Here is a 13,986-nt window from a genome sequence, read left to right as displayed (position 1 = left end):
TAGCATAACATCTGATCTCAGGGACTGGGCACCCATGGAGCCCCAGCAGCTCATTCTGCCCTGTGCAGCTCCCCCTGGATGAGAATGGAATCATCTGCCAGTTCGGGGGAGAGATGCGCTCCCCAGCTTAGGGTGACCAGATCGCAGAGTCTTTGATTTTATAGGGCCAATCTCAACTATTTGGGGCTTTGTCTTATATTAGGCAACCAATTACCCCCACTTAGAGTGGCCAGATAGCAAATTTTGAAAAATCAGGAACGGGAGTGGGGGTCTAATTAGCAGCCTATATACGAAAAAAGACCCCATAAAATTGGGACTGTTCCTATAAAAGTGGGACATCTGCCAACCGGGCCTACCCCCGACCCCGCCCCCCGCACCCCCCCCCTCCCCCCCCCCCCAAACCCCCTGTCCTGTATTTTTTCGCACATGCTATCTGGCTATCCCCAAGCCGTGTGTGATCCATTCCAATCCTGGCTGCCTGCGAGGAAGTGAGTTACTTTCACTGTCATTCCTCAGCAGGTAGGCAGCCAGCCTCACCTCCCCCCCCAGCACCTCACCCAACACAGCCCTGACAGCCCTCACGCGGGGGGAAAGAGTCACACACACTCACAGGTGAGCATAGGCGGCAGGTTTGTATAATTTTTGTTGGTGCTCAAAATGGTGGTGCCCGCCCCCACCCTCCCCTGCTGTCGCCCTGTAAGCTGATGTAAAATGAAGCTACAGTGTGTTGGCACCACAAGATTACAAGGGTCAATTAAAAGTGGAAAGTCAGAAGCAGCACTTGCCTCCTTCAATATACGGTATTATATTTTGTTGCACTTGTTATGAAAAAGTGGGAATGTTCTTAATGTTTTCTCTGAATACTCTTTGGGTGCCTCAGTTTCCCCTGCAAGGTGCCAATTGAAGGTGCTGAGGTAAAGAGATCAGAAGAGATCCAGAAGAGACACAAAGGCTAGAAGAGGGAGTGTCAGTTTGGAGCTGGCTGGGGAAATGGGGAGAGGCCCAGAACTTGGGTCTAGGCTCCCCACCTTCCAAGATGGACCTGAGAGGTCCTGTTTTCTGTACCTACAAGCTTTGTTTTAGACTGTGAACCTGTCGTCTAATAAACCTGTTTTACTGGCTGGCTGAGAGTCACGTCTGACCGCAGAGTTGGCATGCAGGGACCTTTAGTTGCCCCAGGACCTGCCTGGGCACACTCGCTGCAGAAAACGCACAGTGTGGAAGGGCATGCTGAATGCTCTGAGGTCAGACCCAGGAAGGTGTAAGCGACTTGCTCTGGAAACAGTCTGCTCAGAGAGAGGAGGCTCCCCCAGAGTCCTGACTGGCTTTGTATGGAGTAGTTCCAAAGCATCCCAGCATCCCCTTCCACACCATGCACTTCCTGGAAGTCCAAACAGGCACTGACACTCATTCCTCTGGCCTTTGTCTCTTTTCCAGGCATTAGGAGGCCACCTGATCTCTTTGTCCTCCAACAGCTTCAGTTGGCATCTTGCAGGAGAGCGACCCAGGCCATCAGTTGCCCAGAGACAAGGTTTTGGCCATTCTCTGTGCAGAGGGCATCACACTGGCACTCTAGGGCTCTACAACAATCACACCCCCTTATCCCACCATCTAGATCCTTGAGAAATGCATAGGGGAAACTGAGGCACCCACACAGTAGACAGAGAAAAACATATTAAGAACATGCCACTTGTTGCATACTTTAAAGGGTGTAAATAATCAAGTATTGTGCTGAACACAATGATACTCCAACTGACCACCAAATTTAAGTTGCACGTTTTTCCCCTCAAGTGAGGGCTCTGGGATGGGGCTGGGGATGAGGGGTTCACACTGCAGCAGGGTGCTCAGGGTTGAGGTGCTGGGGGCTCAGGCTCTGGGGTGGGGCAGGGCTGGGGATAAGGAACTTGGATGCAGACAGGCTCCCCCAGGGCTAGGTCCAGAGAGGACTCTCCCCACTCCTTACTGGCAGAAGCAAGCTCCAGGGGAGAGGGACCCCTCCTCTCCTCCCTCCCCCCCACCCATGGCACACTCACGCTGAACCATGGTCACTGCACATGCTCCTAGGGACTCTCTCAGGTTCAGAAAGCCCACTCGCCTCCCTATGATGGGTACCAGGGCAGGGGTTGCCATCATGTTTGGCCTCCCCACCCCTGCTGCTGCCACCGGGTGCTAGGGGGGCGGGAGAGAGCTCGCAAGCATGTGTGCCCCTCCTTCCGCCTCCTTTCTCCCTCTTCCCCTCCCCCAGTGCTCCTACCTGTCACTGATCTCTGTAGCCTTAGGCAAAAGCAGCACAAACAAAGGGAGAGACACTGGCTGTTTTCTTTCAGGCAGGGGCAGCTCCGAGGAGGGGACAGGGGAGAAACCCCAGCTCCAAATATTGGTGGAGCACAATCCCCAGCTTTAAATATTCCTGGTGCTTGAGCACGGCTGGAGCCCATGTAAGCTTCCACCCCTGCAGGTGAGTTCCTTATAGACTCATAGACTCATAGGACAAATGTGTTTCAAAGAACTTGCCAAGAGAGACTGTACAGGAATATTTGCATCAACCACAGCGTTAATAAATTATTAAAATAAGGCTGACTGAAATTTTAGTAAATCTTCCTTTTACTTTTTTTTTTTTTTCCCCAATTGACTGACCTCTACATGAAACATGACTCTGCATTTCTTCTGGACAAAACCAGACCCAATTTTCAATATATCTAGGTATTGTACTGTTTGAAGTTAATATGGGAGTCCTGATGGGAGTTAAAGAAAGCCACCTTCTGCTTTATTCAGAAACTTAATTCCAGTACTTGAGTAGTCCAAGAGCAGGAGAATATTTGTGTTCTAGGATTCCCCCATAAAAGTTTCTCTAGGATAAATTATGAAAAAATGGAAAGACAAGACAGACACTTAATATCAGAGCAAATTCAATACTTAACTAGTGATCTAAAGGTGAGGATATCTCTTGTACTCACTAGGGAGAACTGATTAAGACTAACGTAGGTATCAAATCACACACATTCCTTTGAAAATATAGTAGAATGAGCAATTCTAGTATCCTAGTTCATTCTATACTGTGAAATAAATACCACTTTCTCCCGTCTTTGGAGTGCAGATGTGGAAATTTCAGACTCAACCTATTGACATATACCCTTTTAGAGAATATTTTACTCTTTTCTTGTGGGATTCATGTCATATTATTTTAAAAACTACATTAAATTATTTCAGTTATTGCATTATTTCCTTCCTGGGGACTGCATCTTGACATGGTAGGAAGGCTTATATGTTCCAATGACCCTCAAACTTGTGTCCATGGGAGTTTTAACTCCTGATAGGGTCGCCCAGGCCAAAGGATAGGTACTAGACGAAAAGCAGTCCACTGTTCCCCCACTTCCCCCCCAGATTGGGGCTTGAGTGATAGGCCAACAACCTATTGATTCAAAAAATGTAAGTTACAGAAACACAACAAGGTAGTCATTCTGCCAAAAGGATAGCAGAGCCTTGTTTGGGCCTGAGTGGGGTCTGAAGTCATGAGAAGGATTCAGATTTGGAGAGCTGCATTTTTTGGAGCAAGGGACTGAATAAAAGCTACAAAACTTTGTCTAGTTGCTGTTGACATGAAGAAACCAGGCCAATTAAACACACTGTCACATGGTCTAGATGCTGCTGCTGCTGCTGTTTTTTATTTGTTTGGCCTTATATTGTGGCAGTGCATACTGCTCTTAAGCAGAGAAGCAGAGGTGAAGTCACTTTTGTTCCTGCTAGGAGAATAGACAGACAGGCTCTGTTTTCAGCTCCTGTCTCATCACAAGATGTAGTTTGGAATGAGTGGGGTTGTCCCAGAACAAAGGCAGAAAATATGGAGTAACTAAATTGAAAGTGGATCTCGGGTGATTGGTGTGTGCTATGGGAGGCACCACTGTGCATACATTGAGAGTGAAAAACAAAAATAGGGCTCATGGGGGTAGTGTTCCCTGGTTATTGGAAGCCCAGGGAATTCTTGAGAGGACAGATCACATGGCCTGCATGTCAGACCTTTTAATGTATTTTGGCAAACAGTTGACTTGGGAAAGGTTCATCTTGCAACGAGGTCCTGATTTTAAAATATGTCCAGCATCCTCCAGTTGGAAAAAAACAGAAACCACAAACCAGAGAATAAGGTTGCTTTAGTGCTCAGAAGGAAGATCCAAACAGACTTGCAGAGCGTTCATTCCGTCTGTTTGGTCCTCCTTTAACAAACAAGAAACAGTAGAGACAGCTGTGGAAATTCATAAAGCAGGCACCTAGGTATCCATGTTCAACTTCAAGTTCTGTTTATACAAATGAAAGGTTGTTGTCAACTCAAAGGATTATACTACTGAACTCATACTTGGTATTTTCCTTAAAGCGTCAGCTCCTACAGTCATGTGAATATATGAAAATATTATTTTTCATTTAAAAAAAAAAGTTTATAGTCTTCATGGTTGTGGAGAAAAGCTTGAAATTGTGACATGAATATATCTGTAAGACTCCAAGAACCAGAAGGCAAATAAAAAACCCAAAATGTGATTGATTTTTTTTTTTTTTTTTTTAGGGTTGGGGAGGGGAATGGCTCATGCTCTTTGAACACTTTGGGATTGGTAATACTACAGGTATCACTGGGTGCACTGACTCTCTGATGCTACAGCTAGCTATTGGACACTAAGTTCCCCAATGCTGGATTTCTAGGGCATTGGGAGTTCACAAGCATTTGAACTGAGACAAACTGAAGAACGAAGTTGTTGATATCTCTTGAGATCGTCTGTACCTGTCCAGACCACTTCCCTGGAGTGCTTCGTGCAATGTTCTTGATCAGTCACTCTTTTGGTTTCATAGGTATTCAAGCTTGCTTTAGCTAGTACTGATCTTGAAATTCCAGATTTCTTTGAGCAGGTGAGCTCTTCGTTCCTTACACGTCTTATTGAGATGAAAAGGTTGTCTTCATCTGCTGATAGAGAAAGGAATATAAAGAAGAAAAGGAAATAATTAAGAAAATATCCCACCCCCCTTCTATAATGAAAGTGACTGAAAATTTTGCATTGCAATATGAATAACTAGTCTGAGATCTGGCTAAATATGCAAATCTTATAATCTTGTTCACAGATGGAACCACACTGTTCATTCCAACAAATGCTTTTTTCAGTAACAGTTTAATGTCCAGGTCATGGTCTAATATTCAGGTTCAAGTGTGCAACAGAACTGGGTCCCAGGTTGTCCAAGGTCTTTGGGGGAATCTAAATTGAAGTGACAAAAGCAGCTTCCTCATAGCACAAGTAAAGATAGTAGATGGGACATGGGGGAACAGGTGGTAGGCCCATATACAGTCAGTCACTGATACACAGTGTTGCTGATTCATTCTGATTTCTGAACTGGATTTTGTTCAATGAAATGAACTTTCTGCTCATGCGTAGCAGACAAGCTCTACAATGCCTTGCAGAGTGGCACTTCAAATAAATAAAAGGTGATTAAAGAAGCACTACGTTTTGGTTTTCAAAGGAACATACTCACACATCATTTCAACTTGGTTGCAAGAAGATGAATTGCATTTAGCATCTATGGACTGTCCAGTATTTGGGAGAAAATCTTCTTTCTCTCTTCCTCTCTATTCATCCCACTGACACATTTCCTGGATGATATAGTAAGAAAAAGGCTATTTTGGTCCCTAACAAGCAAAATGCCAAAACATTTGGGTCTTTGGGGTGCTTAGTTAGTCAGATATGACAGCGTTCAATTAGAATTTGCCATATTTGTTTTTTTACAATATTATTTTGTTCTACTTCTGTAACTAGAACATCTTACTGGTTTCAGAGCACAGTGCAACACCTAGTACTGCTTCCCGCCCCCCCCCCCCACCACCAACCACAGTCACTGTAACTGAAATGTAGTTTCAGGTATAAATGAGGTTGGACTCTCATAATTTAATCAGTGTTTTGCCTATTAAGCAAGAGTAGTACAGTAAGTGTTTTGGTGTGATTGCTTGATGTTTCATGCTAAGTGTTGTTATAGCACCTTAGAGGAACATTTTATATAAAATATTTAAAGCTTTATCTTAATGGCTTTTGGCAATGAACCGTTATCCAAATGAAAGCCATTTGGAAACTCTTAGGTTTTAAGTCTCTCCAAGATAGCAGCATGCTGAGGTTAGTGATAACTATTTGTGGGATGTGAATAATTCTGGTCTCTGCATAAGTTCATAGAAGTGTCTTTTCTCATCCAGATGTGGGTGCTGAAGTTCTGGAGTGTTCATTCTGGTAAGGAGTTTATGTCGGTGTCAGGAGAACTGCATCATTACATACCACTGACTCCCAGCAATGCCAGTGTAATGTACATTAGTTTAGCAGATTTGCTCTGAAGGAAGGGAGAAGCAGTTAGATGTCTTTGCAGTGCTCCTCCACTTACGCACCAGGGTAAATTAGTAGTTAACTCAGAACTAAACAGTGTGGATTTACACTGGTGTGAGTAAAATCAGAATCTGGCCCAAGTTTCAAAACGGATAGCTTTAGTTTATTCTTTTATACAAGGAGGCATATCTGCTGGTTTGGGAAGCCATTTTTATCCAACTCTGTTATAGAGACAAGTCATTATTTTAATCAGAGTATTGGTTTTAGGTGTGTTCCATATGCTAAATACCAGTGAATCTTGCTATATGAAGATCCCACATTTTGATCCCCTTAGAAAAAAAGGCTACTCAATTAATTTTATTTATTTCTGTGTTTAATAAGTAAGTTTGCATGACTTTCAGCATGATCTTACTGAGAGATGTGTGGATACTTCCAGTAACCATTCAGATTTTGTTGTTTCTTTTTGTTTTAAAAAGCACCCAACTAAGGGATAGCTGCACCTTGCACACATTCTCTTTCAGCATTTTCTGACACAGTATTTCTTCATTTGATTTACTTGCTGCCTCGTGGTGTTGTGACCCCCTGACAAGTACCATCTGCATTTCTGGATAACCATTAAAAATCTCAACTAACTTAAGTTTCTAATAAAATAGTATTTCTTTATATGGAATGTGTTATCAAAGGGTCTCAAATTGCATAACAAACCTTAAATTACCTCCCTCCCTTCTATAAAAATGGGAGAACTGAGGTAGAGGCGAAATAATTTGCTCAGTTTTTAAATATTTTTCTGAGATTCATTCGTACATCTTTATCTAAACTTCTGTTGAGATGGAATTTCCGTCTTGTCTGACGCAGATACAAGGCACTAAACCGAACAGGAAATTTCTTATGTGATTGTTAGATTTTACCAGTACCGTTGTCTATACATGTGCTGCTCTTAATTGCTTTCAGTACTGGCTTGCTCCATGGCTATTGCTTCTATGGAATTGCTGTTTAGAAAGGTCAGTAGCTCTTTTCCTTGGTTATATGTAGATGCTTATTGCCACCACTTTGCTTTCTGTGTGATCTGTTGCATGCCTGAGCAGACTGGCAAGTACAGTTCTTAATTATGGGTGATATCATTCTTCTTGCCTTGCAAAGATGGTAATATGATGAACAGCCCATTGTACATCAGACCTAAATATATAGTAAGCCTCCCCACATCAGTTGATGTGGAAGAATGTAATGGAATTACAGTACACCCTCGCTGTAGTGAACCCCTGGGGATCCAACCCATTTGTTGGTTATAGCCAGGGCTACATTATAGTGAACAAGCCTAGAAGCGGAGGGGAGGCGGCTGACATCTCAAATCCCGCAGTGCTAGCTGACATCTCCCCCAGCTACTCTGCACCCAGGGCAGACAGCTCTTCTGGCCCTGGAGCATGAGGAGATGGCCCTGGGGCTGGAGGAGCTCTAGGACCTGTCTGCACTAGCAGGGCTCAAAGTGGGATCCAGGGACCGGGTTTTCTATAGCCCAAGGTTCATAATTGTGAAGGGCATTATAACAAGGGTGTTGTGTATGCAGTGTTCTGAGAACATTGTATGATCAAAAGCATCAAATGTAAATAATCAAATGAAATGAGGGGGCGGGGGCATTGTGGAAAGAGATGAACTGTTTTATAGGCAGCAGAAGGAGCCTGGTGCATTATGTAGCTACCACCTAAGTCCAAAGCCACAAGGGGACATGGTTCCTTTCTTGCAGAGCTAAGGAGCTGAGCAGTAGGGAAAGATCCCTAATGTGATGAAAGTGCAGTTCTGCTCTTGCATTTTGTACACCCTTGGGCTTGGCAGCTGCTTTCTCCAGCATCTCGAGATTGGCATGCAAGCCACTTGTGACCCTCATGATGCTGCATGCCCTGAATTCCCCCAGTCATAGTCAGTTACGTAGCCTCCTCTCCTGCAGTGCTCTTCAAGAGGCAGGCTGAGGAGCAAACAGTCATCTCAGTTTGTATGACATCTTGTCAACGGTTAATACAGCTGTTTGAGTGGCTGCAGAGCCTTATGTACATAGCCCTGTTGCTAAGGAAAAGAAACAATTCTGAAGTGCTGATAGCTAATTAAACTTCATACTACTTTGTGTAAGTGGGGAAGTATTATTCCCATTTCATAGCGGGGAAAGCTGAGACACAGAGTTAATGACATAGGTAAGACCATACCTCAAACTGGTGGCACAGCCAGGACTAAAATTTAGGAGTATCTGAATTGCAGTCCATGTTTGGTTAGCTAGACCATCCTGCTCTTCCACAGCATCATATAAATAGGAAAAAGATCCATGAACTCAAGGGATATTGTTTGGCAGGAATATATTCCAAAATCCAAAAACATAGCATAAGTGAAAGATAGAATCTATCCATGTAATCTCAGTAAACCTGCAATCATAATTTCCTTAAGTCTATTGCAGTTAGCCACCTTGCTTTTGAGACTCATGATGTGAAATTGCTAGGAAATGGTTTTGTAACCACAGATGAGTCATCCACCTCAAGTGTACAATATGTCTTGTATAGACTCCTGCAAGGGTATTGATTTAGGAATATCAGACAATCTGCAGTGTGCTTAACTTTTTACTTTTTCCCTTTTCATTGGACTAAGATCACCAGTACTCAGATGAATAATTTTGTATGATTGGATATTGCAGTGATCAAACTACAGCAAAGCTAAAAATAAGAGGTGGTATGAAAGCCAGTCAGAAGGTCCTGTTACATGTTGTAGGTGAATCTGGGTTTATGTAGTATATACTCATGTTTTTTCCAATATAAAAGATTAGACTTCAAACAGGGTCGCATTGTAGACCTATGAAGGATTCAGGGCAGATAGTGTGCTGAGCAAGCTTTAGGCAGTTCAGTTTCCTCTTCTGGCTTCGTTTCAGGAAATGAGGACAATAGGATGAACAAACAATGATTATACATTTTTAGACTCTGGTTGGCTCTAATTATCACTTTGAGAAGAAGTGAAATGTAAATGCTGTCACAGTGGCAACAGATCTTGTTGAAAAATAAACATACAAAGTTCTTTCCACAGCTGCCTAATATTCAGATGAATACTAAAATAAAACATTGGTGAAAGCCAAAAAACAAAACAAAACAAAAACAAAACCCAACCATAAAACGTGTACAGTGTGTACTAAATCTCCGTTTCCTAGAATGTAAATGTTCTGTGTTCCCTAATACAAGTTCAGGTATTTCCTAGTTTCAGCAGCATGGAGCTGCTTAAGACATAGACTTAAAATAAACCCAAAATTCTTTTTTTCAATGCTCTTTACTAATATCTTCATATTTAGCATGTGCAACAAATACATTCTCACACATGTGAAAGGGGCAACGAACTTTCCCATATGTCTGGATAAAGCTTGTTTGAGTAGATACACCTCTCAAAGTGATCTGAAGGCCAACACACTGGCTTTGTCAGAGCAAGTTTGTCAGGAACTTCTCACTAAACATTACGCCACCATGGTCTCCCCGGTTACATCAGGATTTTTAGAGTGCCAGAGTCGATTGCCTTTGCTTGAGCATCACAGAAATTGAGGGGTAATCTCCAAGGTGATCAGTTTACAAACAGCCTGGGTCAAAACCAGCATCTTACACTGAACTAGGAAAATGTTTGGTGGATATGGATATCAGGTGTCATATACTACTAGCAAGAAGCAACATCGAGTGGGGGGCTGCTACCTTGTGCAGTAGCTGAGGTTTCAGTGGTCTCCAAATAGAATACACTCTTCATACAATTAGTTTTCTATGTAGATGTGTGTGGTAATAGCCTCCTGTCCCAGATCTGGACTTTAGCGTCCAAAATCTGGGGGCTTACCTGAAACTCCCCCAAGCTCACTACCAGCTTGGATATTCTCGCTGCCACCAACTAGGACTATTGGGGGTCCTGGTATGCCCCCCGAGTCACCCCAACTGTCCCCTGGGGGACCCCCAAGACCCAGAGCCCTGGGTCTCCCTCTCTTCTCTCCCAGCTTCCCCCCCTTTCCTGGGTTAGCCAGTGCAATGCTATGCTTCACCCCCTGAATACAACCGGAGAAGCAATCTAGCTTCCCTGAGGCTAGGTATTTACCTAGTCAGCTCACACAAGAAATTCCCCCTCCGATATCGTGGGCAGTAACTAGAGAAAAACTTCAACCACAAGAGAAACAGAGATGATTCTTTTTCTCTTTCCCCGTAGCCTGCTCTTTCCTGAAAACAATAGGAAAAGCCCACAGCCTGGCTTTCCTCCTTTGCCTCCTAGGAAAAGAAACTTCCACAAGTTTTAAAAAAGTTTATATAAAAAAAGGAAATATAAAACAATAATCTTGCATTAAGAAACTCAATACAGGCTCTTGCTTATAAGAAAATAGAAGAAACCAGTCTGATTTAAAGTAGCCCAATTAAACCATCCAACAATCACATATACATTGTGAATACACACAAAGCTCATCATAGCCGAATTACTTTGTTTCCTTTGTATTACAGATGTTTAGAAGAAACTTTAAGATAAGATGGAGTTGAGGAAACCTTGTTTACTACACACCGAGAAAACAACAAAGACACAGCAATCCACATCTGTACATACAACACAAAGCTCTTCATAGCTGAATTACTTTGTTTTCCTTTGTACTTCCAGACTTGTGGTATAATATTTGAGATAAGAAGGAGTTAGGAGGAAACCTTGTTTACTCACAGCCGAGAAAACAAGAAAAAACCCCGAGTATACAAATTCCCGCCCCTGACTTTAAACAATCCAGTTGTCTGATTGGTCCTCTGGTCAGGTGTTTGGTTCCCCTTTCCAGGTAAAAGAACTTAACCCTTACCTTACCTATCTACTTATGACAATGTGGAAAAGACCAGGCTTACAGTAACTGTCACCAAATTAAGGTGAAAACACTCTTGATTATTGCATGATAATCTAAGAAGTTGGAGATCCAAGAAGGCCCCAAGACTGTGCCTCTTACCAGCATTTTAAATTCTTTGTTAGTATCAGTGAATGTGAAATACAGTGTTGGTGTAGTGAGATGGCAGGTGACTGTAATACCTTAACTGGACACTAATATTTGAAGTCAAGTAACTGACACCTTTTAGAAATTTTCAAATTTGTACAAATTGTAATGCCTAGTGCTACCTCAGATAGCTGATCAATTGAATCTAAAATCGAATGGCTGTGACATTTCAATGCAGTTTGATGCGGTTGTGGGCTAACACCTTTACTTTGAGTGGCATCAGATAACTTCTACAAATATAGTTGTAAAAAGTAGATGGTGATCTCTTGAAAGTAGAGACCTAGCACAATCGGGGCCCTGTACTGACTGGGGCTTTTGGGTGCTATTGTAATATGAATACATGTTTATAACAACACCTATGCAATTTCTGCATTCCAACGAAATTCTTTGGACACAAACCTCCTAAGGGAATGTATTATGTATACAAAATTCTGTGTATTAAAGATGACTTTGAGCAGAAAGATCCTGAATTTAAGCGAGCAGTCCTTAGGGCACAGGATGGCTGCCTTTATTTGACTCTGTTTAGTTGAATATTCTAGTTGCTTTACCATAGGTCTGATCTACACTTGAAAGTTGCACTGGTCTAATTATGTTGGTTAGGAATGGGATTTTTTTTTAAATGATACAGTTATAATTTATACTGGTACAATCTTTAATGTGGATGCAGTTAGACCAGCATAAAGCTGCCTTATACTATTACAGTATATTTCCTTTCCCATACAGGAAGAGCTATACTGGTACAGATCACTTTCTTAACCAACATAAAGTAGTTCAATCCCTGTAAAGTAGATGCAGTTAATTTTACTAGTATGGCAAAATGGGTACAACTTTCTAGTGCAGACAAGGCCATAAATGTCATTCTCTTTATAAAAAGAAATGTAGACCAACCAAAACGTAGATGGTCAAAATGTGGAACAGAGTGCAGTAACGTGATCATATATATTTCAGTCACTGTAAAGTGCCAAGAACTTGGGATGGATACTAAAGAAAAGGATCAAGAAAGATACATATTTTAAAAAATACACACCGTTCACATTGAATATCTGAGGGCTTGCTTCTTCTTGTCCCTTCATATTGCTATACTTGGAGAGGTTGCCACAACAAAGAACACCAAGCTGTAATTTTTGCTGGTGTTCAAAGAAAAAGTACTGCTCTTCTCATGGTTCTTCAGAGAAAAGATGTTTAAGTTTAAACTTATAACTCACTTGTGTTTAGGCTCAGTGACTTGTTTTTTGTCCTTTGCAGATGAGAATGAAACCTGTATGCTAAGGTTTTGTTTTTTAAAATTAGAAACAGAGGTTATTCAATTTACTTTTTCAGTCTTTTTAAAAGGCTTTGTCTTATTTGTTTCAAACCATTATATTAATATTGTATTAATATTAAAAACCAATATTGTTGCAAACCAACATTAATAAGTTGTGTCAAGGTACTGAGCTGCACATGGGTCATGTCTCTTTGAACACCAGCTGTTAAATGTCAGTCTGCATATGCGATGTGGAGACCTACATTTAATTTCATTCTCGTAAAATTGTATCTGAACAGCTCTATTCTTATTGGCACTGAAAATTCCTGACTCATGGAGAAAAAGGAAACTCATACTTTCCTGAGTTACTTCCTTCCCAGTGTGCTGCAATGAGGCCCTTGAAGACTAGAAGTGAATGGATTGTGTATAACAAAGTAATTTATTTATTTCCTGATGTTACAGATCTGGTGACTGGAAATATTCCCAATGGTCAACCAACCTTGTTTTTTTTTAATTAAATGAACTTAAATTTTGAGGTAAGATTTCTCTTTACTTTTACTTGTAAATTTGAATGGCTAACTTGAATGGCAGCTCTAGAGATCTAAAACTTACTTTAATACTTCTAAAGAATCTCTTCAATTTATCTTCTGCCTGGAGGCTTTAATCACCATAGTACTTTCTTTAGAAAAATGTATGAACTGCTCAAAGTTCTGGATATGTTATAAAAGAGAAATCAAGCTGAAGAGTAAGTGTAGTGCAAGTACATTGTCAGCTTCAAATAAACATTAAGTGAATAGAAGCCAGAGGAGTCTAATTAGTGAAGACTACACTGGCCATGCAAGTTACTCACTATTTTTAACTGTCTCCAAGAGGAGCATGGGGTATAAACATCCAGTAAATGGTTTCTTCAAACTGTGGGATGAAGGACTAGATCTTTACTTGGCATGGGAACAAATACTGTAACTGCTTGCTTAATGCTGTAGTTACGTTCCTGAGGTTCCAGGGAAATTCTTTTTGCCAGACAAAAGACTACACACACACACACACTTTTAAACAAACAATTTAATATTGTGCACAGCAATGATTATTGTGAAGCTTGTTTGAGGTAGTGTGGTATGTCAGAGGGTGGCATAGTTCCAGGGAATGCCTTGCTGCCGAATGATGAACTAGCACTTGGCTGAGCCCTCAAGGGTTAACACATAGTTGTTAATGTAGCCTCACACTCTACAAGGCAGCGTGAATGGAGAGAGAAGACACAGCATGGTAGTGGCTGCAGACATTTCCTGTGGAAACTGAACATGATGATGAACCCATGCTATCCCACTGGAGCATACCACTCCCTCCACTTTCCAAAGTGCCAGCGGTGAGGGGTGGGGAGTGCGTGTAGTGTG

At 41.8% G+C, this 13,986-nt stretch overlaps 1 protein-coding gene across 2 annotated transcripts in view; it reads left to right on the top strand.

The window, feature by feature from the left end:
• Window positions 1–13,085: 13,085 nt before the first annotated feature.
• Window positions 13,086–13,986, top strand: part of TLN2 (talin 2) — a 245,794-nt gene continuing 244,893 nt past the window's right edge. For both annotated transcript variants that reach the window (XM_075069558.1, XM_075069557.1), the window contains exon 1: window positions 13,086–13,131. The gene's annotated coding sequence lies outside the window, so the exon portion shown is untranslated. The remainder of the gene's footprint in view (window positions 13,132–13,986) is intronic.

Source organism: Chelonoidis abingdonii, chromosome 9 (assembly GCF_003597395.2).
Source record: "Chelonoidis abingdonii isolate Lonesome George chromosome 9, CheloAbing_2.0, whole genome shotgun sequence".
NCBI lineage: Eukaryota > Metazoa > Chordata > Testudines > Testudinidae > Chelonoidis > Chelonoidis abingdonii.
Note: the sequence above shows the minus strand (reverse complement) of the source record. Positions and strands in the feature narration are given on the sequence as shown.